This window comes from Stenella coeruleoalba (assembly GCF_951394435.1).
Source record: "Stenella coeruleoalba genome assembly, chromosome: 11".
Taxonomy (NCBI): Eukaryota; Metazoa; Chordata; class Mammalia; order Artiodactyla; family Delphinidae; genus Stenella; species Stenella coeruleoalba.
In genome coordinates this window covers 32,100,476-32,127,601 of record NC_137157.1, presented here as the reverse complement: position 1 = coordinate 32,127,601, position 27,126 = coordinate 32,100,476, and the positions used below count along the sequence as shown (strand labels likewise).

The window sequence follows — 27,126 nt, the reverse complement described above, 5'->3', positions numbered from 1 at the left end:
CTACACATCTTCAATGAATTTCACTATTTCAGTAACAAATCAATTCTAAGATTAATGATTGTAATAAGTGAATTAAATATCTTTAAGACAGCTTGTTGTCTTTAATATGCACAAATAGAATATAAGCTAAAAATGATGTCACTTTCCAACCCCTTTCAGAGCAGTCATTTCATATTACCAGTTCAACCTCTTTTTTTCCTGATATGCATGACAGATACGATAGCCATATCTCCGCAGATATATGGAAGATTATCCAAAATTCAAAGTTGTAGATTTATCCTTCTCTCATCAACTTAAGGAAGCACATAAGAATACAAGTGAGAGCAATGTCATTAACCATCAACCTTAAATTCCTTTTAATTTACTAAAAAAAATTATTCATTAATATCCATACTAAGTATTTTTAGTTACAAAAAACTGTCAACACACCACACACCAATTATGATATCCCAGGATATTTTGGTATGTATATGTAGATAATTGTCATCTAGAATGACAGTAATTTGATAGGAGAAATAAGAAAGATGACAATAAAATTAGATTAGTGTTGAATACTTAAGTATTTACCTTAGATGAGGTAGCTAATAAGTAACAAAGGAGGGACTCTTGCTTCTGGCCATTACGTAGCAACTGGTACCTGACTTCCCCTCACACTGCAAATAACTTGCAAGTGGACAATATGCATGATGAAACTATTTTTAGGCATTGGAAATCAACCAGTGCTGAACTGTGACCATTGTGAGTAAGGAAGCACAAGAGATGAGCCCTATGTTCAACCCAGTTTTTGTCCAGGGGAACTTTCTGGACCGTAGTGTAGAAAGATAGAGTCCAAGCAGAGTTATGACAGTTTAGCTGAGATGAGAAGGCAAAGACTGAATAAGTTCTGGGCAAGAACCCACGAGGTCTAGTAGAGAGTATCTGTTACAGGCTTGTTAACTGAAGAGAGATATTAGAGGTCACACACTATTGGGAGATATTCTAACTCCAGGCAAGCAAGAGTAAAGAAATCTCACAAAGTACTCTGGGTATTCAACTGAGAACTCTGGAATGCTACGTTTTAGAAGAAAGGCTCAAAACCTAGTGTAAGGACCACACACTAGAACAAAGTACAAAACTGAAGTAGATCAGCTCTAATAAAGAATAACCCAAACCTATCTGGATCAAAAATTTTCCATATTTCCTGAGTGAAAATACCTCTTCACTCACTAGAAGAGCTAAATGTAAAATGACTGTCAAAACCAAATGCTGGCGAGGATGTAGAGCAACTGAAACTCTCATACATTGCCAGTGGGAGGATGTAATGGAACAACTACTTTGCAAAACCATTTGGCATTTTCTAGACAAATGAAAACATGTGTCCCCAAAAGCCTTCTATTATGGTAAGTGAAATAAGTCAGATAGAGAAGGACAGACACCATATAATTTCACTCATTTGTGGAATATAAAAAACAAATAAACAAACTAAAACAAAATAAATGAACAAACCAAACCAAACAAAAACATAGATACTGAGAACAGAGTAGTGGTTACCAAAGGGGAAGGGACAAGGACAGGTCGGGGAGGGTGAAATGGGTAAAGGGAATAAACTGTAAGGTAAGGAATAGAAAATAAATTTTTAGTAGTGAGCATGTTGTAGGATATATAGAAGTAGAAATATAATGCTGTACACATGAAACTCATATAATGTAATAACTCAATATTACCTGAATTAAAGATAACTAATGTTTTAATTTAAAAATAAATTAATTTAATTAAATAATCCAGTAAGGGTGTGTGTGGGAAATAGGAGGTATAAATGAAATAAAATGGTACATTTGTTAATAATTATTTTAAAAAATAAAAATTTTAAAAATGTAAAAAGAAAAGAACTACTGATACATGAAACAACATAAAATAATCTTAAAACCTTACACTGAGCAAAAGAAACTAGAAATAAGTGAGTACATACTGTATGATTCCATATTTATGAAGTTCAAAAGTAGACAAAATTTATCTGATATAGAAATCATAACCTTTGGAAAGTTAACACAAGGGAACTTTCTGAGATAGTAGAAATGTTCTATACCTTGATGCAATATTCATGGTTTAATCATTTGTTACAACTCACCAATATGCACATGTAAGATCTGTTCATCTCAATGTATATACATTTTACCATAATTTTAATTATTAGGGAGAATTTAAGAGGATTATAGAGAAAATTCTCACTAGTCCAAAAAGTCCCAAAGAAACCTAATTATCTTCTTAAATATGCTTCTATGTTACTACTGGAACAAAATTAGAATGAAAGAAAATTAATGGGATACAAGTTAATTGAGATGGAGAAAGACTTCCTTAAGAAAAATGTTGAGATCTCAGAAGACAGGTTATATATATATGAAAGGAAAAATAAGACCTTGGAGGCCAGGAGAAAAAGAGAAATACAGCCAATCCTTTTTATAAAGGAGAAAAACAGGGAAATGAAATGCTAGAGGTGTATCTCATTGGATAGACACAGAGGAGAAAGAAATTCTTCTCACAGCCTAAAAATTCATAAGCTGAGGTGATATGACTTTGAAGGTAACTGGCTTACAGTTCTTACTCAGGTCTTGGTGTGCAGTTTACAAAAACATCAACGGCAGCTTCAGCTCAGAAATCTGCTGAGGATGATTCTCCAGCTGAAAAATAAAATAGAGGAATGAGTGAAAAGCCTTTTTTTAGGAAATAAGTTTATATACATAAGCAACTATAGAGCAAGATGCAATGATAACAGCCATTGTACATGACAAATGCTGACTTGCACTGGCTGTGAAAGCTAGTCACTAGACAAAAGGCCACATCTGTTGGCGACTTTGGGGTATCAATAATACAAAGTTCAAAGAGGCAGTGAGAACAAAATGTTCTGAATATGCTATTTAAGAAAGAAAAGCCTTCAGTAAGACCTAATGCTGGAGGATTACATTATTACAAATACATAAATGCCTCAAATGCCCCTATCTGAGAGAAGTGGTATTTTTTCCCTTACATGTGGTAAATGCATAGTGGCTTTGAGTTCTCCAGACACCTAGTGAACCTAAAACCAAGAAGATATTCTCTACTTTCTTTCCTTTGGACACAATTAAATCCCTCCTATGATCTTTGGTCAACAGAAATGCACCAGCTTCTTTCTTGCTTTCTTCTCACAGACCATTGGCAAGATTGGTCCAATGGCCTATACTAATTTTAAGAGTGGTTATATAATTCTCCCAGGAGCCCCAATGGTCAAGCCACAAAATTAATGCTAGCCAATGGAACATTTTTACAATGCCTAGGAAGACAGAATGTGGGAACCATTTGTGGTTAACAGATCAGCATCTATGGTCAGAGTGCCTGGGTTAGAATCCTGGCTCCATCATTCAACAACCATGCAACTTTGGGACAAATTACTTAATTTTCACATGCCTCCATTTCTCTTCTATAAAACATGGATAATAATACCTATTATGTATAATTGTCAAAAGGATTCAAAGAAATAATACCTGTAAGCATTTATCATGGATCCAGGCCCAGAGGAAGCATTCAATATGGATGTTGGATACAACAACTTAGTGTCCTCTGGCTGGACAAGTCTCTACCTAGAGTTGGGATGAATGATAAGCACTGTGCTAACTTGTTCTGAGCTTTCAACCTTGACTGCACTTCTCAAAGTGAGAAATACTGACCCATTTAAAAAAAAATCAAGAACAGGAAGATCTTTCTGATCTTCAGGGAGTCATCTTCTATGACTTTAAAGAAAGTTCAGCTAATAAAACAGAATGACTTGACAGAACAGATTTTTCTCACATTCAATTTAAATCCATTTTAGTGAAAAAATAATAGCAGCCATGGGTTTCCCTGGTGGCGCAGTGGCTGAGAGTCCACCTGCCGATGCAGGGGACACAGGTTCGTGCCCCAATCCGGGAAGATCCCACATGCCGCGGAGCGGCTGGGCCCGTGAGCCATGGCCACTGAGCCTGCGCTCCGCAACAGGAGAGGCCACAACAGTGAGAGGCCCGCGTACTGCAAAAAAAAATAATAATAATAATAGCAGCCAACATTTGTGTAGCTGCCATTTGTTATGAACTTGACAAATTATCTCACTCAATCTTCACGAAAACTCTAGGAGACAAGTACTCTCAGTAACTGCATTTTACAGATGAAGACATATTTGGCTGAAAGGGATTACAAAACAAATCTCTAAGACATTGACATATATACACTAATATGTATAAAATGGATAACTAATGGAACCTGCTGTATTAAAAAGTAAATAAAATAAAATTCAAAACAAAAAAAATCTCTAGGACACAGAGTTGGCAAGTAGCTGAACAGGGTATAAATTGAATCCATCTGACTCCATGAAAAGTTGAGTAAACTACTTAATTGTTCTACGTCTCGAGTCTTCCCATCTGTAAAACAGGGATAATTACAATTCCTTACTTATAGAATTTTTCTTAAGGAGTAAGCCAGTTAGTACATGCAAACTACTAGAACAGTGCCTGACACTGTTATAATTGTGGTAATTCTGGCCAAGTTGAGAACATCTGTGACCAAGAGTATCCACAGCTCTTCATTTCTACTAAAGAAATGACCTACCAGAAATGGTAGTGATTGTACGGGAAGATTCCCATCTTACCTAATTTTATTAGTGGTTACACTACAAGTCAGCAGAATAGAGTTTACACTCATCATAAGCCAATCACTGTGGAGAATGAAAATCAGAACTCATTTGTCAGTACATGTAAAAGACCCCACTGAGACTCCTCAAAAACCTAGTAGTGGCTAAGAAAGATGGAGGAATAGGTGCATTTTCAATAGACTGGAATTTGAACCAAAGAAATTTAGGTTTGAGTGTGATGTGGCCTGAGAACATCTGGGTCATAGCTATTTTATGACAATTTAATCAGTCCTACTAATGAAAAATCCATCCATCTACTGCATGTAAGCTTATTGCCAGAGTATGCCAGCCATCCAAGATGAAGAACTAAGAAACACAGTCCCAAATAACAGCAGAACATTACTCAACTTGGTGTATATAGCCCAAAAAGCCTGCAGCTTTAATAGGATTATGTTTAATCTGAAAGGACACCACTAGAGATAATGTAAAACATTGAATGGCCTGAAGTGGCAGTGAAATTATTCAAATCCTGGACTGGAGGAGCTCTTAATCAGGGCCCCTGGAATGCTGCAGTAATTTAATAAGTTTAAATTGGTTTCACTTGGATAGATCCAGATTTGTGTTACAGATGTTATCCCACCCAAATCTCCTGTACAGGTTCATCAAAAAGGGGATCATGCCTAAGCAATCTGTGGAAATTTAAAGAGAATTAAATTCCAGAGCTTGAATCTGAAAAGAGAAATGTGTCAGATAGAAAGGCTTACCCAAGTAAAAGCCTGTGAATGTGTTGATTTTAGACAAAATAAAAACATCACTGATGCTAAAGGATATTGAATTTTTTTTCCTTTTAATGAATTATAACATTTTAAGATAAAGATGTTAAGTATATACATTTAAGACACAACTATAAAAATTAATACATACAAAATTAGTAAATTCAACTGGATCAAATAGAGATGCACACACAATAAGAAACACAGTATATAGAGTATCAATGAAAATGCAAAAAGTTAGTCTTCATGCAAAAGAGAGAATAGGTGATTTTTAGGGGGTCAGAAGTTCTGCACAAGCAGTCTCTGCTCTTAAGCTGTAGAACAAAAACAATTCACATCTATACTGCTAAACTGAAATAGGATTTTAAATGCCTATCACCAGGTATAAAGGAACTCATCTCACTTCCAAATGGAGAACACTGAACAGGACAAAAATTAGTTGATTAATTATTCATCAGCATTACCAACACTCTTATAATACATATTTCAACTCTCAGTATGAAATACGCTGAGCTATTGCCCACATTTTCTCACTTTCACAAGGGCATTTGCTAAGTGCCTATTAAATGAATGTAACTAATCATGGTAGATGTGTGTAAATTGTGCATAAATGTATCAAAATTCAAATCACCACTCCATTCAACTCATAACATCCAGCAGGTGGTCTGAAGAACATTTTAGAACAACAAATCTGCTAAGCAACCTCTATCACCAGCTGAATAACTTTCAGCAAGAATCTTAATTATATGCAGGTGCAGATGACTACCCATAATACAGTTAAATGGCCACATCTCAGGTATCAAGTATGTGTAATTTTGGAGCCGGGATGGAAGGAAAGGAAACTAACCTTTATTGAACAAAGTTCCTGAGATAAAATGACTTACTCTATACCATAAATGACCATGATAGCTGGAGTTTTAACCTAGTTCAGTGGACATCAAAGTCCACACTTTTCTCTGCTTCCTCACAATGTCTTTCTATTGTACATAACCCATTGAATCTACTTTGAAATATGCCTCTTTTTGAATCTCAACTCATTTCTCCCTCTGGCTGCCCTGTTCAAATCTTCTACATTCTAGTTACTCCCAGTAACTATAGCTATCTTTTAAAAGTACAGCTATGGGGTTTCCAGATTCATCATGGTATAATACAAAAATATATAGCCCCTCTTCTCTCAAAAATCACCAAAATATCAAAGATCTAGGACAGAAATGCAAATCCATCTTTGAAAAAATCCCAGGTGGCATCTGTGATCCCAAACCATAAAGTATGAAGATGGAAGAAACATGGGGAAGAGGTAAAATTATTTGTCACAAAGGACGAAGAGCAATCCTACATCCCTGGACAGCGGGTATTTCGGTGGGTTCAACTCCACAAGTTTCAACGTTTCCTCATCTATAAAATGGAAATGATAATAGTACCTAACATAGCATTGTAATAAGAATGAAATGAGAAAAGAATGTGGTGTGGGATATAGAAATACCTATAGAAAACCTCACTGGAAGTTCATCAGATACATCAAGGCAGATGGAAATGCAGACCTGAAGTTCAAAAGGAATGCCAGGGCTGCTGCTATATAGACTTGGGAGCCACTGACACATAAGTGAGAGTTGAAGCTGTGTGAATGAAATATGTGGGAGAGAGAAGAGGTACAGTAGATGGGACAAATAAGCACTCAAGAAATCAAAATTATTACAATAACATTTATAACTACAATAGTTTAAAAATAAGAACTATTGCAAGGCACTGGGCTAACCACCTCACATCAATTCTCCTTATTTCTGTCAAAAGCTACTTTTGGTAGATACTACTGTTCTGATTTTATTGATGAGAAAAATGAAAATTACACAATAACTTTTTATAGCTGTTGATATTATTATCTTTCTAAGCTATAACTGGAATGTAAGATTATGTGCCACTTAGTATGTGTTGGGCTACATTGTGCTGCCAGAGATAGAAAGCATTAGCCAGTCAATTAGCCAAGCAAATGCAAGGGATGAATACAGTAAAGTGCAGATGGACAGCAGCTCAGTAGTACCTGAAAAATGAAAGAAGGGAGAATCCTCGGGTGAGAAAGATTTGAGCATGTCCAGATTCCTTCTAGTGTATGGTGATGACCTCTTCTTTAGGAATATGACTTTAATAAATGGCATAAAGAGAGTGGCATAAAAACAAAAAAAAACAAAACTGTGTAGATCAAGGTGGGCTAGATAGAGACTGGGTGGGTGGAATATGCCAGAACTAAAACTAGGAAAAGCTATTATTTGTTTAGAAGAGATAGAATCCTCTATCAAGTCAATGCCAAATGAAATCTGTCTTAAGAATAAGTCCTAAAATAAACCTACTTATATGGTGCTAAGTTTGAATCATTCTATGTATTTCTGGAGTGCTCAGAGATAAAGATGAATGTTGTTTACGATCTTAGCATGTCATAAGAGATTGTCAAATAATACGCCTACATCAAAACAACAGACTATAATCCCCTCTCCAGATGTGAATTGTATAAAATGCATCGATCATAAGAAGGACAAATTTGGAGGGGTGTACTTTTATCACAAATGTGGGGAAATAATTCATTATCAGCCACAATGAGAAACCAATCCAGAAGCCTTTATTTAAAAGTTTTTCCTTCTTTTCCTTGCTCTTTCTGCTTCCCATTCTATATTCAATAGATATATCCATTTATTTCCTCCACTATTCATCAAGCCTGCTTTCAGGGAAGGATCAATTATCCACAAATTGTTCTCAAAAGATCCAGCCGTTGGGTCAAATACAAAAGATTCCTTAAAAAAATAATTAATTCAGACATAGCCAAAGTGCCATAATCATGAATTACCCTGTCTCTTGAAATGTAGAAGAACCACTGATTCAAACACTCCGTGTAAGTGGAAGCTGTGTGAAAGATGGCTAGCTGTCCATCAAAAATTGGAGCTTCCCCTGTCACTGGGAAGCAGAACCTAAATACAGACTATATTATCAACATCCTTTGCATTGAGATATAGTCACATGAGTAGAATTCACAAACAATGAGCAACAGTGATGTTATGTACCTTTGGGGCCAAGGTTTTTAAGAAAATGGTAGTGAATTCTAAGAAGGTGCCCACCAACTAGAAAACTCTATTTACATTTAACAGATATATAAGTGAGAAATAACGTTTGATTGTGCTAAGCCACAGAAATTTTGTTTTTGATGTTTTTGTTGTTTCAGCAGTATCATGAATATGTTTTTCTAAAGTCATAATGTTATTTGGCTTTGGTTTTTCTTATTTTTTTTTAGATGTTGGGGTAGGAGTTTATTAATTAATTTATTTATTTTTGCTGTGTTGGGTCTTCGTTTCTGTGCAAGGGCTTTCTCTAGTTGTGGCAAGCGGGGGCCACTCTTCATCACGGTGCGCGGGCCTCTCACTGTCGCAGCCTCTGTTGTTGCGGAGCACAGGCTCCAGACGCGCAGGCTCAGTAGTTGTGGCTCACGGGCCTAGTTGCTCCGCGGCATATGGGATCTTCCCAGACCGGGGCTCGAACACGTGTCCCCTGCATTAGCAGGCAGATTTTCAACCACTGCGCCACCAGGGAAGCCCTGGTTTTTCTTTTTAAGAAAAAGGTTTCAACTGCTATGAGCAGAATTTCTACAAGTATCTCAAGGCAGGAAATTTCTAGATATTATAAACATTTAAATATTCTTGTAGATAAATAAATATTTACCGATTATTATTCATTGCTAAGCCCTGTTCTAAGCCTTTTCCATGTATTATCTCATATCTTCACAGTAATCTACACAGAATGCTATTATTATCACCTTCACCAAAAAATGGGCAAACTGTGACAAAAGACACTAAACAATTTGCTCATGATCACCCAACACTTACCATCAAACTTTAATACCCCTGTATAGAAAAGTTCTAAGACTGTCTACAAAATACTTCCATTCAGTATTGGGCAGCAGCAATAAATTTTTAGACTATTCAATGAAGCAAGCATTTACAATATGAGAATCAGCTCATAGTTGACTTTCAATGAGTACTTCAATTTCTTAGGTGAAAAGTATTTTAAAATGGGAAATATGAAGTATTTTTATTCTCTCTCTTGAGAATTTTTCTAGACCTCAATCTCTGAGAAATAAATAGCCTCTGACAGCATTAATGTGGTTTCCTTTCCCATAGACATTACAGATTAAAGAAACTTTACTTTGAATAAGGCCCTTACATAGTAATATAGCAACAAAGGTCTTTCAGGCTAAGTAGATCAGCAGCCCAAAAAAGTCTCTCGGCAAAGCAATTTAGATGTCTCTTCTGGGAAGTCTGATCTTCATAAGAAGGAGGTTTGAGAATATACCCTAGGAAAATACCACCTTTTTGAGTAGAATTCAGCAAGAAAACACCACATTGCTCCTACTTCTTTGCTTTTTTAATTCTTGCTCCTATTTTATTTCCTGGCTTATTTTTTTTCTTATATGATGCTATTATTTCAATAAATCTGTTTTTTTTTTTAAGGGAACTTTATTACTTTTATTTTTTTGGCTGCATTGGGTCTTCGTTGCTGTGTGGGCTTTCTCTAGTTGCAGCGAGCAGGGGCTACTCTTCGTTGAGGTGCACGGGCTCCTCACTGCAGTGGCTTCCCTTGTTGCAGAGCACGGGCTCTAGGCACGCGGGCTTCAGTAATTGTGGCACATGGGCTCAGTAGTTATGGCTCACGGGCTCTAGAGCACAGGCCCAGTAGTTATGGCACACGGGCTTAGTTGCTCCACGGCATGTGGGATCTTCCCAGACCAGGGCTCCAATCCATGTCCGCTGCACTGGCAGGTGGATTCTTAACCACTGTACCACCAGGGAAGCCCTGTTTCTTTTGATAAAAGTCTCCTTTGAGTCCCTGAAGAGTCTTAAATCCCTTGCCCTATGTTTTGTATACCTGTAATCTTATTGCATTTTCAGAGTTATAAACATAAATTACCTCTAGGGCACTGATTCTTTAACATGCATAAAAAATCATCTAAGTTTATTAAAATGTATATTGATAGGTTTCATCTGAACTATTCTGATTTTAATTAACAAATTAAGTTAATTTCAATGTAGGTAGTCCAACTCTGAGAAAAGGAGCTTTGTACACTATTCTACCCTAATTTAGTTGCACTAAAGACCACAACTTGAAAGGTACTGTAAATTCTCACACCTAAAAACACTCTATAAATACTTATAGGTAAATCTTTCTTTTTCCTTCAACATTTTCCTATTTTCATTTATAAGTAAAGAAAATTGATTAAATCCCTCCATAATACTTTTGTGCATTCTTGATGAGGTTTGATACAGAAAATGTAATCACTGAAATTGCTGGTTGTCAGTATGATAAAATATTGATGTAAGCTTACCACCTGTTTCTATGGATACAGCCACATATTTTTACATTTCCATCACAGGTCACGTGAACAGCCAACAGAAATATATGGATTTAATTCTGTACGGAACAAGAGAATTATAAATAAGTAAATATTTCTTGTATTAAGAGGGGTTTAAAGCTGAAATGTTTATTAGGGATATAATTCAATACAATCCTGGTCTGGTAGCAAATGTAATTTATACAAAATTACTTTTATAAGCTCATAGTAAACTAGAAAACTATGAGTTTAAAATTATTAACTTGGTGTAGGGAAGCTTAGGCAGACATACAGCCTGAATTCCATTAAACTAGTTTGCAAAGATAGATAGATAGACAGATGTGTGTATCTGTGTGTATATTTTAGTGAAAAATTTACTTTCCATAAAACTAGATTATTTTTTTCATGTTCATAGTTCTCCAAAAAGTTAATTCGTTTCCAAAGAGTTCTGTCTAGTCAAGATGATTCATTTTATTTCTGATTCAATAATTTAGAATCTATTACTCAGTCTTTGGGGAATGACAGAGCAAGCATAACTGAAGGTTAAAGCATAATAAGTTTTGTATGGGCTGGAATGAAGCATGTGAGCACCTAAAAAAGGCTTCAGACAGCTTTTTAAAATATGTTTTAAATCTGCGTTCATAAGAAAAGCTGATTGCCACGCTGGGAAAAAGAAGAATTAAGAGAATAACTATTGTTTATTGTTTCAAGAAATCATTTTAAGCTCAGGCCCCAAACGTGCATCCCCAACTAAGGAAAAAAAAATGTCTGCAGTTCATTGGATTGATTCTCCTTTTCAGAATGGCCATCATTTAGTTCACTCAAGCAAAAACACACAAACTCAAAGGGCTTATCAAATATTCCTTCAACCACATACAATATGCTCCCTGAGAGAATTTCTGTTAACTATAACTTTATTTCCATCACCTGACATTTCCAATGGTACCTTGGCATTCCAATGATACATTAATGATACTTACAGATTGACATCTTAGGTAACTTCACCCCTGGGCTAACCATTAATATAGCATTAAGTGTGTTTGCTAGAATATTATTGAAATATGTGGGTTCTAATTTGTGAGGCAAGTGAGAAGGTAATGTACTAGGAAAATAGGAAATATAAACTGCTAAGTGGTATTGTAAGTTAAAAAGGCAAGGTAAGGAAGGTAAGTAAGAGTGAAGACATGATGGTATGCCTTCTCTAATAGCTACAGTTAATCTCTTGAGTTCTTCATTTTTACGTCAATTATGACTGGCATAAGTTATGCCTAGTAATGCTGTTATGTGCATACTTATCTCTTCTTTCTGGTTATAAATTATTTACAAAAAATGGATAACCTCTTATTTATCTTTGCTCTCTCCTCGGTTTTTAAAAAATATATATATTGTAAAGAGCAGTGTTGACTGAGTTTAATTAAACGAACGTAAGACTGAAGGTAGAGAGGGATTTCTGCAGTTCAAGATCTTAAAAGTGTAGACATACCACAAAGTGATCAAAAGGAAAAGACGGTGATGAAAGTGAGTGGCTGATTTTTGAAAATAAGTGTGATTGGGAAGTTTGAGAAATTCTGAGAACAAGGTATTAAAAGATGATTAATATTAAGGATTCTTAATTACTACAATAATGTCCAAGGTTGGAGTAATGTGGAAATATAGAATATCTTACAGAAATGAGTGTTTAATTTTTCTGAAATAAGGATAAAATATAGATGCTGATAGACAACAGTCATAAGGAAATGGAAAAGTGGCATGATCATATGGCATAAACCATAAAGAGAGAGGGACTAGTCAGTGATGGTGTCATATCAATGGTCTGGAAGCAACAACAGAGAGCATGGAATTTACTGACTGCACCTTTTTCATAAGGTTTGAAGGTTCTTTAATGGCAGGACACAACACACTGATACTCAAACAGATGAAATGCAGAACTCTTTGTTACTTATACTCCAGAGAGAAGTCTGCCAATCAGAGCCACAGAGAGCATTGCATCTTGGAAGAGGGCAAGGGCACTCTAGAGCTGGAGGAGGCAGTTTATATAGGACTCCAAGTTATCTAGATTTCTAGGGCTCCCTGTGGATTGGCTAATTTGCATAATGTCAGTTTCCCAACTCAGGGGTATAGGGGCTATCACCAGGTGTTGGTACCTGGACCTGGGGAAATTAGGATGTGGGTATAGTGGGCCTGGAGTATGAAAGCCCAGTAAGAAAAGTGGTTAGGGTGTGGACTTAATCAGCTAATCAAGAAGACTGGATCAGCCTCTAGCCAGGACTTCAAAATTAGGTCAAAACAGCATTATTTAAAACAAAACAAAACAAAACAAAAAAACTGTTTTACAGTCTTGACTGCTGAGTTCACGGCAATGGAGAAGCAGCTTCCTTCCTTTCCAAGATTAAAATTCATAATCAGTTGCTCTTTAGAGATCTTGTCAGAAGATCTGATCTCTTTAGAATTGAGCACCTACCTTAAGGGAGCATCTGGAAGTATTTGATCAAAGTCTATATCATCATGTATAAACCTTTAACAAACACTAGAAACAAAGAATTCAGTTTACCCCTTGAAGCTTTAGAGAAATATTTTTAGAAGATAATAAAGCAATACTATAAAACATGACTATCAAGTATGGGATTCCTAAATCTGGGTCCTCAATTTATCAGTTGCATAACTACTGTCAACAGGTCCCCGCTTAATTTCAAGCATATTGACTGTGAGAGGTATATATCCTTAAGATGTTACATGGTACTCTGAAGAAATGCTCCTCTAATTCTTATTGACCTCTCAGAATGCTTTCTTTGCCCCTATCACATACATCCATACACATACAAACACAGACACACACACACCCCAGACCTCTGTTAACATTTTTACTGGAGAAATTAAATTATCTATTATAATAATTTTGATGATCTCTCTACAAAAGAAGATTAAACATTAATAATTATAGAAATGGTTACAGTATATTCTAAACATATGAGGTTGATAACACCCCTGATGCTATTAGATTTAACGCTGGTCCAAATGACCACCAGTGTGACCTAGTATAGCATATTTTACGTTCCAATATCTATATGATTCTTAAAAATGAAACTAGGGTCAAAGAAGATAGCACTGAACAAGTTAAACAGCAAGGAAGATTTAATTCAAGACTATCGCCATAGGGTAGAGAAATTGAACTCGACTCCACTGAAACAAACGCAAGAAAGTGTTTAAATACTAGTGTGAGCTAGTGGAAAAGTACTGGAGGAAGGACTTTTCAGGGGAGAGTGGTCAGTGTGATCAGGCCACCAGTGTTTGCTAATTGGCACTTATCTAACTTATCTACCCTCCCACAGAGACTGGGAGATAGAGGTACTACCTTCCTCAAAGACTATATTTCAAAGCAATGGCTCCCAGGTCCTAGAGAAAGACCCTGGGTTATAACACTGGCTAGAGGCTGAGAGAAGACTTAGGGAAAGAATTAATAACTGCAAGTTTTTTAAAGTAAATGCTCTAAGAAAAAAAGGCAGGGGCCTACTGTCAGAAAGTAACCTGTGAAAAGTTTAGTAAAGCTGAGGGGAATATTAAGGTCATTTTGGTCATCTGGAAGAGAAATTTTTATCCTTTCAACTACATTATAAATTTCAATCACATGTTTTCTTAGCTGTGTAAACTAATGTCTCTTCATACAATATTTATTCATCAATTTATTTACACATTTATCAGATATCTACTACATGGAACACATCAGATTTAGCCAAGGAGACGTAAACTTTAATAAGGAATTTAAAATATTAACAAAACAAAGAGGGAGTAATAAATAAATTACTTCAGGAGGGTAAGAAAAGTATAGATGCCAATGAATGTGTTCTTGTAAATTAGGTGTATATTTAATTTTAATAGATAATCATATTCCATATGACTTCATATAACTCACTAAAAAAGAAAGTGTAATTAATCATTTTACAAAGCACTTATTTTCTTCCTAAATCATCTACATTTTAATTCTGCATGGTAAAATTAGATGTTTATTCAAGATACATTCATATTCTGATTTTTTTTAATTTTATGGAATTTACCAATGTAGATGAAAGTAACATTTTTCAGGTATTAATTTTATAAAACAAAATGTACATAGTTTGACTTTTTATTTCCTATTTTGTTCTGCTCTTAATTTGGATTGTTGTTGCTGTTGAAAACCAACCCTAAATATTGGCCTCTTTGCTATTGGCTATATGTCTTTTATTTCTGAAAAAGGAATCACTTTTGCAACGCATACTTTTCAATCTTTTTTTTTTTCCCTCACAGCTCAACTAAGCTAAACCACGGATGAATTTAATTTTGGTTTCTGGCGTTCTTAGTCATTCTAGAAATGGAAATGTCAGTTTGCAGTCTAATTTTAAAAGCTTCCTGTTGTTGATTAATATATACACATGTCAATAATCCATTGTTTATCAGTGAGAGCCAGGCTCCTGCAAGACCAAGCAGGTGGAAGGAGGGCTATTACCCATCTTTGAAGATGAGATCTTTGAAAGAGATTTTTATAGAAAGTGTTGTCAAACCCATTTATTTCCATTAAATATGCCCATAGTTATAAGCAACATATACACTGAGATGTAGTAATGGAGATGCAAAAAAGCCATTTTTCTGGCTTACTTCACAGCAATAGCATTTCCCTTCACACCTCCCTTACATTTTTAAAACACTTTAAAACTTTTTACATCACCAATCATATTGTAAAGTTTAAAAAGTGTACAATTAACTTACAAAAGCCAAGCTGAACCAACTAAACATAAACTAATATTTCACACCGCCCATGTATTTATTGAATTTTGCTTCTTGTTATATGATGTATAAAAAGGCCTTATAAATTATTGAATACCCAACAAAATAACTGAACTTGACAATTTTCTAAAACTACTTATAAAAAATTCAAGTGTCCTGACAGCTAGACTTTTCATTTGAGTGGTAAGAGAAAAACTATTTTAAACAGAAAGTGAAATTTTTCATAAATCAAGTAAATATTATTGATTTTTAACTGGGTAGTTCTCATATAATTAGAGTGCCACCTAGTGGGGAAGAACATTAGACCAGGTGTGTTTCAGCAGTTCTAACAAAGCAGTTTCCTGATTTTCCATCTTTATAGTAACTAAGTTGCAAGAATTAAAACTAAGATATGAGAAGATAGTTGTAGTTCTGACGAAGGAGCTTCTGTGCAAAATGGAGTGAAAATATAGTCACTCTGAAAGCTAATAGTGTAATTTTACAGTGTGTTTTCTGAGAACTGCAGACTTTCTTGGCATAAAGATTCTCAACACAGATGGACTGTGTCCACTCCCCTTCCACACACACTAAGACACTTGACCAAACGCTAGCATGGCTTCTATCAGCAGTGTCCAAGGTCAAACATTTTTACTTATCGGTTGAAACAGTGGCATCTTGGCTTCTGTTAGAAATATTTCCCAATACTGAGTCCTTCTCACTTCCAGGAAATGTATCTGTATTTCTCACTATAACCCCACGTTATAATCTAAATTCCTTTTCTTTTGTTCTTCCCTCAGTGGAACTAGAGAAAGAATCTATGGACCACTGAGTTAAAGCTGAAAGCACTCTTATAGATAAAGTAGGCCATTTTACAGATGACAAAACTGAAGCTCATTTTTTTTTCTTAATAAATTTATGTGTTTATTTATTTTTGGCTGTGCTGGGTCTTTGTTGCTGCACGCGAGCTTTCTCTAGTTGCAGCGAGCAGGGGCTACTCTTCGTTGCAGTGCACGGACTTCCCACTGCGGTGGCTTCTCTTGCTGTGGAGCACCAGTTCTAGGCGCGCGGGCTTCAGTAGTTGTGGCTCGTGGACTCTAGACCGCAGGCGCAGTTGTTGTGGTGCACGGGCTTAGTTGCTCCGCAGCATGTGGGATCTTCCCGGACCAGGGCTTGAACCCGTGTTCCCTGCATTGGCAGGTGGGTTCTTAACCACTGCATCAAGGGGAAACCCTGAAGCTTATTTTTTAAAAGTCAATTGCTTAAATCAAAAGAGCAAATTAGGAACTTCCCTGGTGGTCCAGTGGTTAAGAATCTGCCTTCCAATGCAGGGGACGCGGGCTCGATCCCTGGCCGGGGAACTAAGATCCCACATGCTGCGGGGCAACTAAGCCCGCGCACCACAACTACTGAGCCTGCATGCCACAACTAGAGAGCCCAAGTGCCACAACTACACAGCCCACAAGCTCTGGAGCCCATACCACAAGGAAGAGTCTGTGTGCCACAACTAAGATCTGATGCAGCCAAAAATAAATAATAAATGAATAAATATCAACAACAACAACAAAAAAAGGAGCAAATTAATGCCAGAACAGGATTAGTTTCTAGGCCCTGATTTAAAACCTGGCAGTCTCTACTCCAGAACACAACTTATCTCCCTCCTTTGGGTATGATCATCTTGATAAATGTAATCAAATGCCACAAAATGTGTGATTTGCCCTCAGTCTTCTCTTCCTAAAGTTTCAATATGACTAATCTCCCCTCTGACACTCTTCAAAATTCCCACCTAGTTCTTCTTTCCCAGTACATAGTACCTAGTACAACATGAACACATTACGGTCCCTCAGTACTTACTGAGGGGCCTCACCCTTCCTAGCTACATCTCTAAACTTCTTTTCTACCTTGGTGTGGATCTGAGATATGCTCACCACAAGAAAATAGCCTTTGTATGTTCATGGCTTACAATGATTATTGCTCCATTTAAAAGATATTGAGTAAATCATCATTTTTATAGTCCATCAAGTTGGATTTTAGCAAACTATAGCAGTAAATGTGACAAGTAATGGCTGACCCTGTGTAAAAAGTATGAACTTCCTATTCTCTGATGGTTCATATAGATGAAGATAAAACCCTTAGTGACAGAAATTATAAAATCTATTTTGTGGTTTCTCCTACAGAATACTAGCCGTGCTTATACCTGTATCCTATTCCTCACTGACTTCCAATATATATGCCTGTCAAGCAGCAAAATGACTTGGCATCCCACTTTTATTATTGCTATAGTCAATTTATCACGCACAAAGTAAAAAATTATTATTATAGAATCATGGGTTCTGGTTTTTGTTGTTGTTGTTCTTAGGCTCAAATTCCTACTTGTACATAAAAATATTAATTTATTCAGTGGAGAGTTTTCTAAAGATATTGGCTGCTCTCAAATGTTACATAAAAGTCTTCCAAAGAATCAAACTACTGTTGGTTTTTCTGCCCTTGATTCCACTTAGAAACACTGATCTGTAGGATACTTATGTCTGGAGCCAACTGTTCACTTTATGCCACTCAAACACACATGAGATGGCAGGCAAACACCCTGGCATCAACCAGGGACAACAACAAAGAATAAATCACTGTGCTTCCAAGAGATATGTGAAAGAAAGCTTGTGAAATTGAGAGACGTGCAGTGAAAACTTGGAATACGATGACATAAGACAAAAAATATGAATTCAGCCAAAGGAATCCTTATTGATATCCAACCGCATATTCTATTATGATTGCCTTTATTTCTCTTTGACTTAAGAAATACATTTAGTGCCCAATTCACATTATTCCTTAATATTTATAAATCATTTTTAAAGTCTAAAGTTATGTGTAATGTAAACCAAAAAAATGTATATATTCTTGCTCAAACAAAATAAATACAAAAACTAAAAATCTAGAAATCAGAGGTACTTTTCCTTAACAATCAAATAATTCCTTATTGGTTTGAAGAATAACTGCAGCTGTAAGGAAATATCAATATTGGTGAGAACATACTTCTAACAGTACATGCAGAAGGCTGCATTTTAATTATCTACCAATCTGTCTCTCCCACTACTCTAGGTCCCTTGAGGGACTATATCTTATTTATCTTCATGACTCTATAACTGAACATACTTTCTATCACATAGGAGTTCAATAAATGTTTGTTCAAATAAGCTACACTCCAGTGCTTATTGAAGTGGTGATTAGAGTCAGAAAAACATTAGGATTTTTTTTCCTCTTATAAATTCAGTAACCTACAGAAGTTTGTATTCAAGTTTTGTTTCTGATATTATCACATTTTACATATGCCCTAGAATATAGGCAAAAGCATAGTCAAGATTTTTTGTTTAGTTTTGCCATGTTGAACTGAATCTGACATTAATAAAGGAGGACAAGAATTCCATTTTATTCCTCTAACATGTCCCCCAAGTTCCTACCTTTCAGCCTTTGATGACATTCTATCTTGGTTCTGCGTACATCTCTTCCCATCTCACTGCCCACCTTTGCCTACAACTATTACCCAACACTCACGCCCCAACTCAAATCACACCTCACCAATGAAATATAACATCATGCCCATAAGCACTGAAATCAGATGGAATTGGTATGTCAACTGGTATGATTTTCTGTTATGCTTCTTTCATTCATAAAACATACAACATCATCATAAGGAAAATATTTTCAACACTGAACACTGCACCTGATAACACATATTCCTAGCACTTTTTGTCTTGGGGTCCACCACATCATAACTGACACCTACATAAGTCAGCAAACTAGTATGAATCTCTAGGTATTTACCCCAGGCTCTACTCTATTAACTTTCGATCTTCTGTTCTCATGATTACCTACCTAGTTTCTATGTTTATATCACTATACTCTTGTTTTAATACCTGCTTTGTTATTGTCACTGTTTTTATCTCTCAGCTTTGGTTAGGTTTCTTGAACTCTGTTCCTACATTCTCCTCAGCCCTGTTAATGTGCAGCCATTCTCAGCTTTAGATGAAAAACTCCTCCTCCATTTCTAACACATTGTATTATTCCCTTCAGATCCCATACCATCTGGGAAGGGGGACTTAGGCAGAAAGCACTGATCTTTGGGCAATTACTGGAAGTGAATCTGAGAACTCTCTCCAGCCAAAGACTAGACTCCTCTTATATAAAGGGAAGTGGAATTAGTATCCACTTTGGAATACAACAGAATTCCAAGTGGAAATTACAGAGAGCTAAGACTTCTAACAAGAAGATGGGCCCTGAACTGGAGAAGCAGTATGAAAACACAGAGAGTAAAGAGGTATGTTACTTCAGATAGAGTAATCATAAAAGGCCCCACAGAGGAGATGATATTTGAGCAGAGACTAGAAGAAAGTCAGGATGCAAAACATGTGATTACCTGGGAGACAAGTATTTTATAACAATGGAAGAAAAATGTACAATTTCCTGATGTTGACTCTTTCTTACAATGTTTAAGGAGCAAGGATTAGACCAGTTGCCTGGAGCAGAGTGAGTCAGGATGAAAGAGATCAGAAATAAGGTAAGAAAAGCCAACTGATATAAGACCTTATGGGTGATGGTAAAGACTCTGGATTTAATAGTAAGCATGATGGGAAACTATTAAAATAATGTTGAAAAGAGGAAAATGACATAACCTGATTTACATTTTAAAAAATAACTCTGACTTAAATGTATGTATAGCATTCAAAATCTTACATGTAAAGAAAGCATTCAGGGAGACAGACATGGCAGCCTATAAAAATCAATAACAGGTTGATAAATGTTATACCAAATATACACAAAACAGCTTCTTTTTCTCTAGTATTTTTCTACGATTAACTATTGATATTTCAACTTATGACTCACGAAAGCATAAACTATAAATATATGCATCTATATAAATAGAAATATAAATACACATAAATATTGTTGATGGCTATTTTACTTTTCTTCAACTTACCCTGAATATTCAATAAGCAAAATTGATATGTATAAATTGAAGAAAAACATTTTATCAATCCTATTTTGAGGAAACATTTTTAAATTTTTTTTAACCAACTCGTTTAATTAAATATGTTGAATATTTTGAAAAAGTAAGCTTGAGGTATGGAACTCTGAATGCTCTTTCACACTTAAAGAAAGAGCAAAAGTACAAAAATAGCTGATAAAAATGGATTAGCTAGTACCAAGCAGGTATGTGAAGAGCAGTAGAAAATGAGCGATGTTAAACATCATTTTTATCAAACACCATATAAATACTCAGCAAGAGATACTAATGTGTAATATGCAAGGTGATAGCAGGAGCTAGTACTTAGGACCAAATCTTTAATTTTCTATCAGCAGTGCTGTTTTCATTATAAGATCACAGGAAAGATATTCCACAGGTGACTTGCTGATTTTATCTCTTCCTACTAGCAAAAAGCAGTAGAACTGAGTGATTAACATCTGACTGCTGGGTGGAATAAACCATGTTAGGACCCTATCTTCACCAGCTGCTGGTCATGTCACCTTGAGTAAGTCATGTAACTGTTCTAAGTCTTAATTCTCTTGCTCATAAAATGGCCATAATATTAGTTCCTACATCAAAAGTTTTCTTGTAAAAGAGATTGTTCCTATAAAGCATTTAGACCAGCCTCTGAAATGCAGTAAGCATCTCTTAAATGTTACCTGTGATTATTATATCCAGGCCACCTTGTGCTATTTCTATCAAGATACAGTAATAATCTCAATGAGTCTAAACAAAACACAACTAGGAAGGAGAAAATGTTGATCAAAAAGTGAATTTTTCATATCAGGCAAAAATTACATTTTGTCAGGAAATATATAAAACAGATAGTACATATCTCATAATAAAATCTTGACTATAAAATATTTAAAAGGAAAAGAAAAGCACACAAGCTAAGGATCAGCTTTCCTGGGGATCTTATAAGGTAAAGTAAACTATCTTTATAAATCTAAATGTTAAAGCATATGGATTAGGGTCCTCCTATTACCATTCCTATCAAGCCAAATCCTGTTTATCTTTCAGGGCCAGCTCAAGTGTCACACATCAAGGTCTTTCCCGCCCATCAGCACTCTGCCACAATAATTCTGTTAACACTTTCTTATGTTCATAACAGCTCACTAAAAACTGAGAGCAAGGCAGGATAGTTCACAGAGATCCTCCACAAAGCACTCAGCCTTCACTGTAGAGTGTACTGCAGCAGCCACCTAAAGGCTAAGGGCTGGGCATGAGATCTGAGAGAAATGAGCTTTCAGAGGCTCCCCAAAGGTTGACAGCTGATCAATAAGGCAGCAAGGGAACCCCATGGTGCCAAAAGTTGCCTGGTTAGCAATAAAGCATAAAGTGATCTCTTGATTCAGGTGATTAGATTCCAAGCCCTGCTAAAAAGGAAAATATAGGTAGATGATCAATAAAGACATAGAGTGAAAAATGGAGTTGGATACAGATATCAATGTAGGAATAGGTATATTAATAAATATTGACATAGACATAAGATATCTCATCACAAAAACAATAAAAAATTCATTCTGTATAAAATTATTTCACAGATATTGTTCATAAATACAAAACTGTCAATATGCTCCCTCAAAAATAAAGTTTAAAGGAAAGAAATAAACACTATTGAACATCGTAAACAAGCTATGTTCTTTTCATATGCTACCTCGTGTAATCCCCAACCAACTATGAGGTGGATATATTATTAATCCCACTTTACAGTTGAGAATACAAAAAAAGATTAAAGAAGGAAGTCACTTGTTTAAGGCCATGAAGCTTCCAGCAACAAAGCCAACATGCAAACCAGGTCTGTTTGGGTTTGCTCTGTGAAGTTGACTCCCCAAGAGAAAGATTTTAGGAAATTTAAAGAACTCTTTTTTCAGGACTCTGAGATATAGATTCCCTTAGAATATCATGGTACAATATCAGGAATTAGCTGACTCAATATATATTTATTTCCTAGACAATATTATTTTTTAGACCTTTATTGGAATATAATTGCTTCACAATGTTTTGTTAGTTTCTGCTGTACAACAAAGTGAATCAGCTATATGTATACATATATCCATAACCCCTCCATCTTGAGCCTCCCTCCCACCCTCCCTATCCCACCCGTCTAGGTCGTCACAAAGCATCAAGCTGATCTCCCTGTGCTATATGGCTGCTTCCAACTAACCATCCATTTTACATTTGGTAGTGTATATATGTCAGTGCTACTCTCTCATTTCATCCTAGGCAATATTACTGCAAACTTTTAGGGATTTACAATTCCTGTGCTCCTTACTACAGATTCATAACCATTGTAGTGTAATTTCTATATAATGGAGAAAAAATTAAACATTCCAAACAAAGGAACAAAGTTTTAAGTTGCTAAACATTGTAATTTGACTACATTCAGCAGGTAGACACAAGTATTAATATTATATCAAAGTTAAATATTGTATCTTAGGTGCTAGATCAACAGTCACAACTGAAAAAAATCTTACCGTTCCAACAGAAGTTTAAATACCATGAAGGAACTAAAGATAACCATCCTCTCTAAAAGACACTGACTTTACAATATTCTGGAGTAAGACAATTCTGAAACTGTGGTGGATTCTCTTCTGAAAAAGATATGCAAACACTCCAGATGAATGAGATAAAAGGAGAAAGACCAGACACTCTCTCCATGCTGACCTATGAACACATAGGACAGTATGTTCACAAGTAGTGCTGCTTTATATTCTATTTTCTTCTGAGATGACTGAAGGAGGGAGGAATATTTAAAATCATTAAATAACACAATGTGTTATTTTTCTTATGAAATGATAGAAAAAATACTGATGTAACCTATGCCTTACTTTATACTCAGAGTCAACGACCAGGTGTCTAATGACACACACTAACAGAGAAACTAGAAGGAATATAAATTCAATTGAACAAAGAAGTAAATAGCGGGAGTTGAGGAAGATGGCGGAAGAGTAAGACGCGGAGATCACCTTCCTCCCCACAGATACATCAGAAATACATCTACACGTGGAACTGCTCCTATAGACCACACACTGAACGCTGGCAGAAGACCTCAGACTTCCCAAAAGGCAAGAAACTCCCCACATACCTGGGTAGGGCAAAAGAAAAAACAGAGACAAAAGAATAGGGACGGAACCTGCACCAGTGGGAGGGAGCTGTGAAGGAGGAAAGGTTTCCCCACACTAGAAGCCCCTTCGCGGGCAGAGACTGCGGGTGGCGGAGGGGGGAGCTTCGGGGCCGCGGAGGAGAGCACAGCAACAGGGGTGCGGAGGGCAAAGCGGTGAGGTTCCCACAGAGAGAATCGGTGCTGATAAGCACTGACAAGCCCAAGAGGCTTGTCTGCTCACCCCCCCCCAGGGGCGGGCGGGGGCTGGGAGCTGACTCGGCTTCGGTTGGATCGCAGGGAGAGGACTGGGGTTGGCTGCGTGAACAAGCCTGAAGGGGTTAGTGCACCACAGCTAGCTGGGAGGGAGTCCGGGAAAAAGTCTGGAGCTGCCGAAGAGGCAAGAGACTTTTTCTTCCCTCTTTGTTTCCTGGTGCGTGAGGAGAGGAGATTAAGAGCGCTTCTTAAAGGAGCTCCAGAGACAGGCGCGAGCCACAGCTAACAGCTTAGACCCCAGATACGGGCATGAGATGCTAAGGCTGCTGCTGCCGCCACCAAGAAGCCTGTGTGCAAGCACAGGTCACTATCCACACCTCCCCTCCCGGGAGCTTGTGCAGCCCGCCACTGCCAGGGTCCCATGATCCAGAAACAACTTCCCCGGGAGAACGCATGGCGCACCTCAGCTGGTGCAGCATCATGCGGCCTCTGCCGCCACAGGCTCGCCCCGCATACGTACCCCTCCCTCCCCCGGCCTGAGCGAGCCAGAGCCCCCTAATCAGCTGCTCCTTTAACCCCGTCCTATCTGAAGGAAGAACAGACGTCCTCAGGCGACCTACACGCAGAAGCGGGGCCAAATCCAAAGCTGAACCCTGGGAGCTGTGCGAACAAAGAAGAGAAAGGGAAATTTCTCCCAGCAACCTCAGGAGCAGCTGATTAAATCTCCACAATCAACTTGATGTACCAGCATATGCGGAATACATGAACAGACAACGAATCATCCCAAAATTGAGGAGGTGGACTTTCGGAGCAAGATATATTATTTTTTCCCCTTTTCCTCTTTCTGTGAGGGTGTATGTGTATGCGTCTGTGTGAGATTTTGTCTGTAAAGTTTTGTTTTCACCATTTGTCCTAGGTTTCTATCCGTCCGTTTTTGTTTTTTTTACTTAAAAAAATTTATTTTTCTTAATAATTATTTTTTATTTTAATAACTTTATTTTATCTTACTTTATTTTATTTTGTTTTATGCCCTTCCTCCTTTCCTCCCTTCCTCCCTTTCTCTCTTTCTTTCTACTTTTTCTCCCTTTTATTCTGAGCTGTGTGGATGAAAGGCTCTTGGTGCTCCAGCCAGGAGTCAATGCTATGCCTCTGAGGTGGGAGAGCCAACTTCAGGACACTGGTCCACAAGGGACCTCCCAGCTCCATGTAATATCAAATGGCAAAAATCTCCCAGAGATCTCCATCTCAACACCAAGACCCAGCTTCACCCAACGACCAGCAAGCTACAGTGCTGGACACCCTATGGCAAACAATTAGCAAGACAGGAACACAACCCCATCCATTAGCAGAGAGGCTGCCTAAAATCGTAATAAGGACACAGACACCCCAAAACACACCACCAGACGTGGAAGCCCACCAGAAAGACAAGATCCAGCCTCAACACCAGACCACAGGCACTAGTCTCCTCTACCAGGAAGCCTACACAACCCACTGAACCAACTTTAGCCACTGTGGACAGACACCAAAAACAATGGCAACTACGAACCTGTAGACTGCAAAAAGGAGACCCGAAACACAGTAAGATAAGCAAAATAAGAAGACAAAAAAACACAAGGCAGATGAAGAAGCAAGGTAAAAACCCACCAAACCTAAAAAATGAAGAGGAAATAGGCAGTCTACCTGAAAAAGAATTCAGAATAATGATAGTAAAGATGATCCAAAATCTAGGATATAGAATAGAGAAAATGCAAGAAACATTTAACAAGGACCTAGAAAAACTAAAGAGGAAACAAGCAACAATGAACAACACAATAAATGAAATTAAAAATACTCTAGAAGGTATCAATAGCAGAATAACTGAGGCAGAAGAACAGATAAGTGACCTGGAAGATAAAATAGTGGAAATAACTACTGCAGAGCAGAATAAAGAAAAAAGAATGAAAAGAACTGAGGACAGTCTCAGAGACCTCTGGGACAACATTAAACGCACCAATATTCGAATTAAAGGGGTCCCAGAAGAAGAAGAGAAAAAGAAAGGGACTGAGAAAATATTTGAAGCAATTATAGTTGAAAACTTCCCTGATATGGGAAAGGAAATAATCAAGTCCAGGAAGCACAGAGAGTCCCATACAGGATAAATCCAAGGAGAAACATGCCAAGACACATATTAATCAAACTATCAAAAATTAAATACAAAGAAAACATATTAAAAGCAGCAAGGAAAAAATAACACACAAGGGAATCCTCATAAGGTTAACAGCTGATCCTTCAGCAGAAACTCTGCAAGCCAGAAGGGAGTGGCAGGACATATTTAAAGTAATCAAGGAGAAGAACCTACAATGAAGATTACTCTACCCAGCAAGGATCTCATTCAGATTTGATGGAGAAATTAAAACCTTTACAGACAAGCAAAAGCTCAGAGAGTACAGAACCACGAACCAGCTTTACAACAAATGCTAAAGGAACCTCTCTAGGCAAGAAACACAAGAGAAGGAAAAGACCTACAATAACAAACACAAAACAATTAAGAAAATGGGAATAGGAACATACAAAGTGATAATTACCTTAAATGTAAATGGATTAAATGCTCCCACCAAAAGACACAGACTGCCTGAATGGATACAAAAACAAAACCCATGTATATGCTGTCTACAAGAGACCCACTTCAGACCTAGGGACACATACAGACTGAAAGTGAGGGGATGGAAAAAGATATTCCATGCAAATGGAAATCAAAAGAAAGCTGGAGTAGCAATTCTCATATCAGACAAAATAGACTTTAAAATAAAGACTATTACAAGAGACAAAGAAAGAAGCTACATAACAATCAAGGGATCAATCCAGGAAGAACATATAAGAATTGTAAATATTTATGCACCCACCATAGGAGCACCTCAATACATAAGGCAAATACAGCTATAAAAGGGGAAATCGACAGTAACACAATACTAGTAGGGGACTTTAACACCCCACTTTCACCAACGGACACATCATCCAAAATGAAAATAAATAAGGAAACACAAAAGCTTTAAATGATACATTAAACAAGATGGACTTATTTGATATTTATACGACATTCCATCCAAAAACAACAGAATACACATTTTCTCAAGTGCTCATAGAACATTCTCCAGGATAGATCATACCCTGCATCACAAATCAAGCCTTGGTAAATTTAAGAAAACTGATATCGTATCAAGTGTCTTTGCCGACCACAACACTATGAGACTAGTTATCAATTACAGGAAATATCTGTATAAAATACAAACACATGGATGCTAAACAATACATTACTTA

General features: G+C 36.8%; 1 long non-coding RNA gene across 2 annotated transcripts in view; it reads right to left on the bottom strand.

Moving 5' to 3' along the window:
* Positions 1-27,126, bottom strand: part of LOC307193799 — a 259,556-nt gene that overhangs the window by 189,981 nt on the left and 42,449 nt on the right. For both annotated transcript variants that reach the window (XR_013830418.1, XR_013830419.1), the window contains exon 2: positions 2,573-2,657. This is a non-coding gene — a long non-coding RNA (uncharacterized lncRNA). The remainder of the gene's footprint in view (positions 1-2,572; positions 2,658-27,126) is intronic.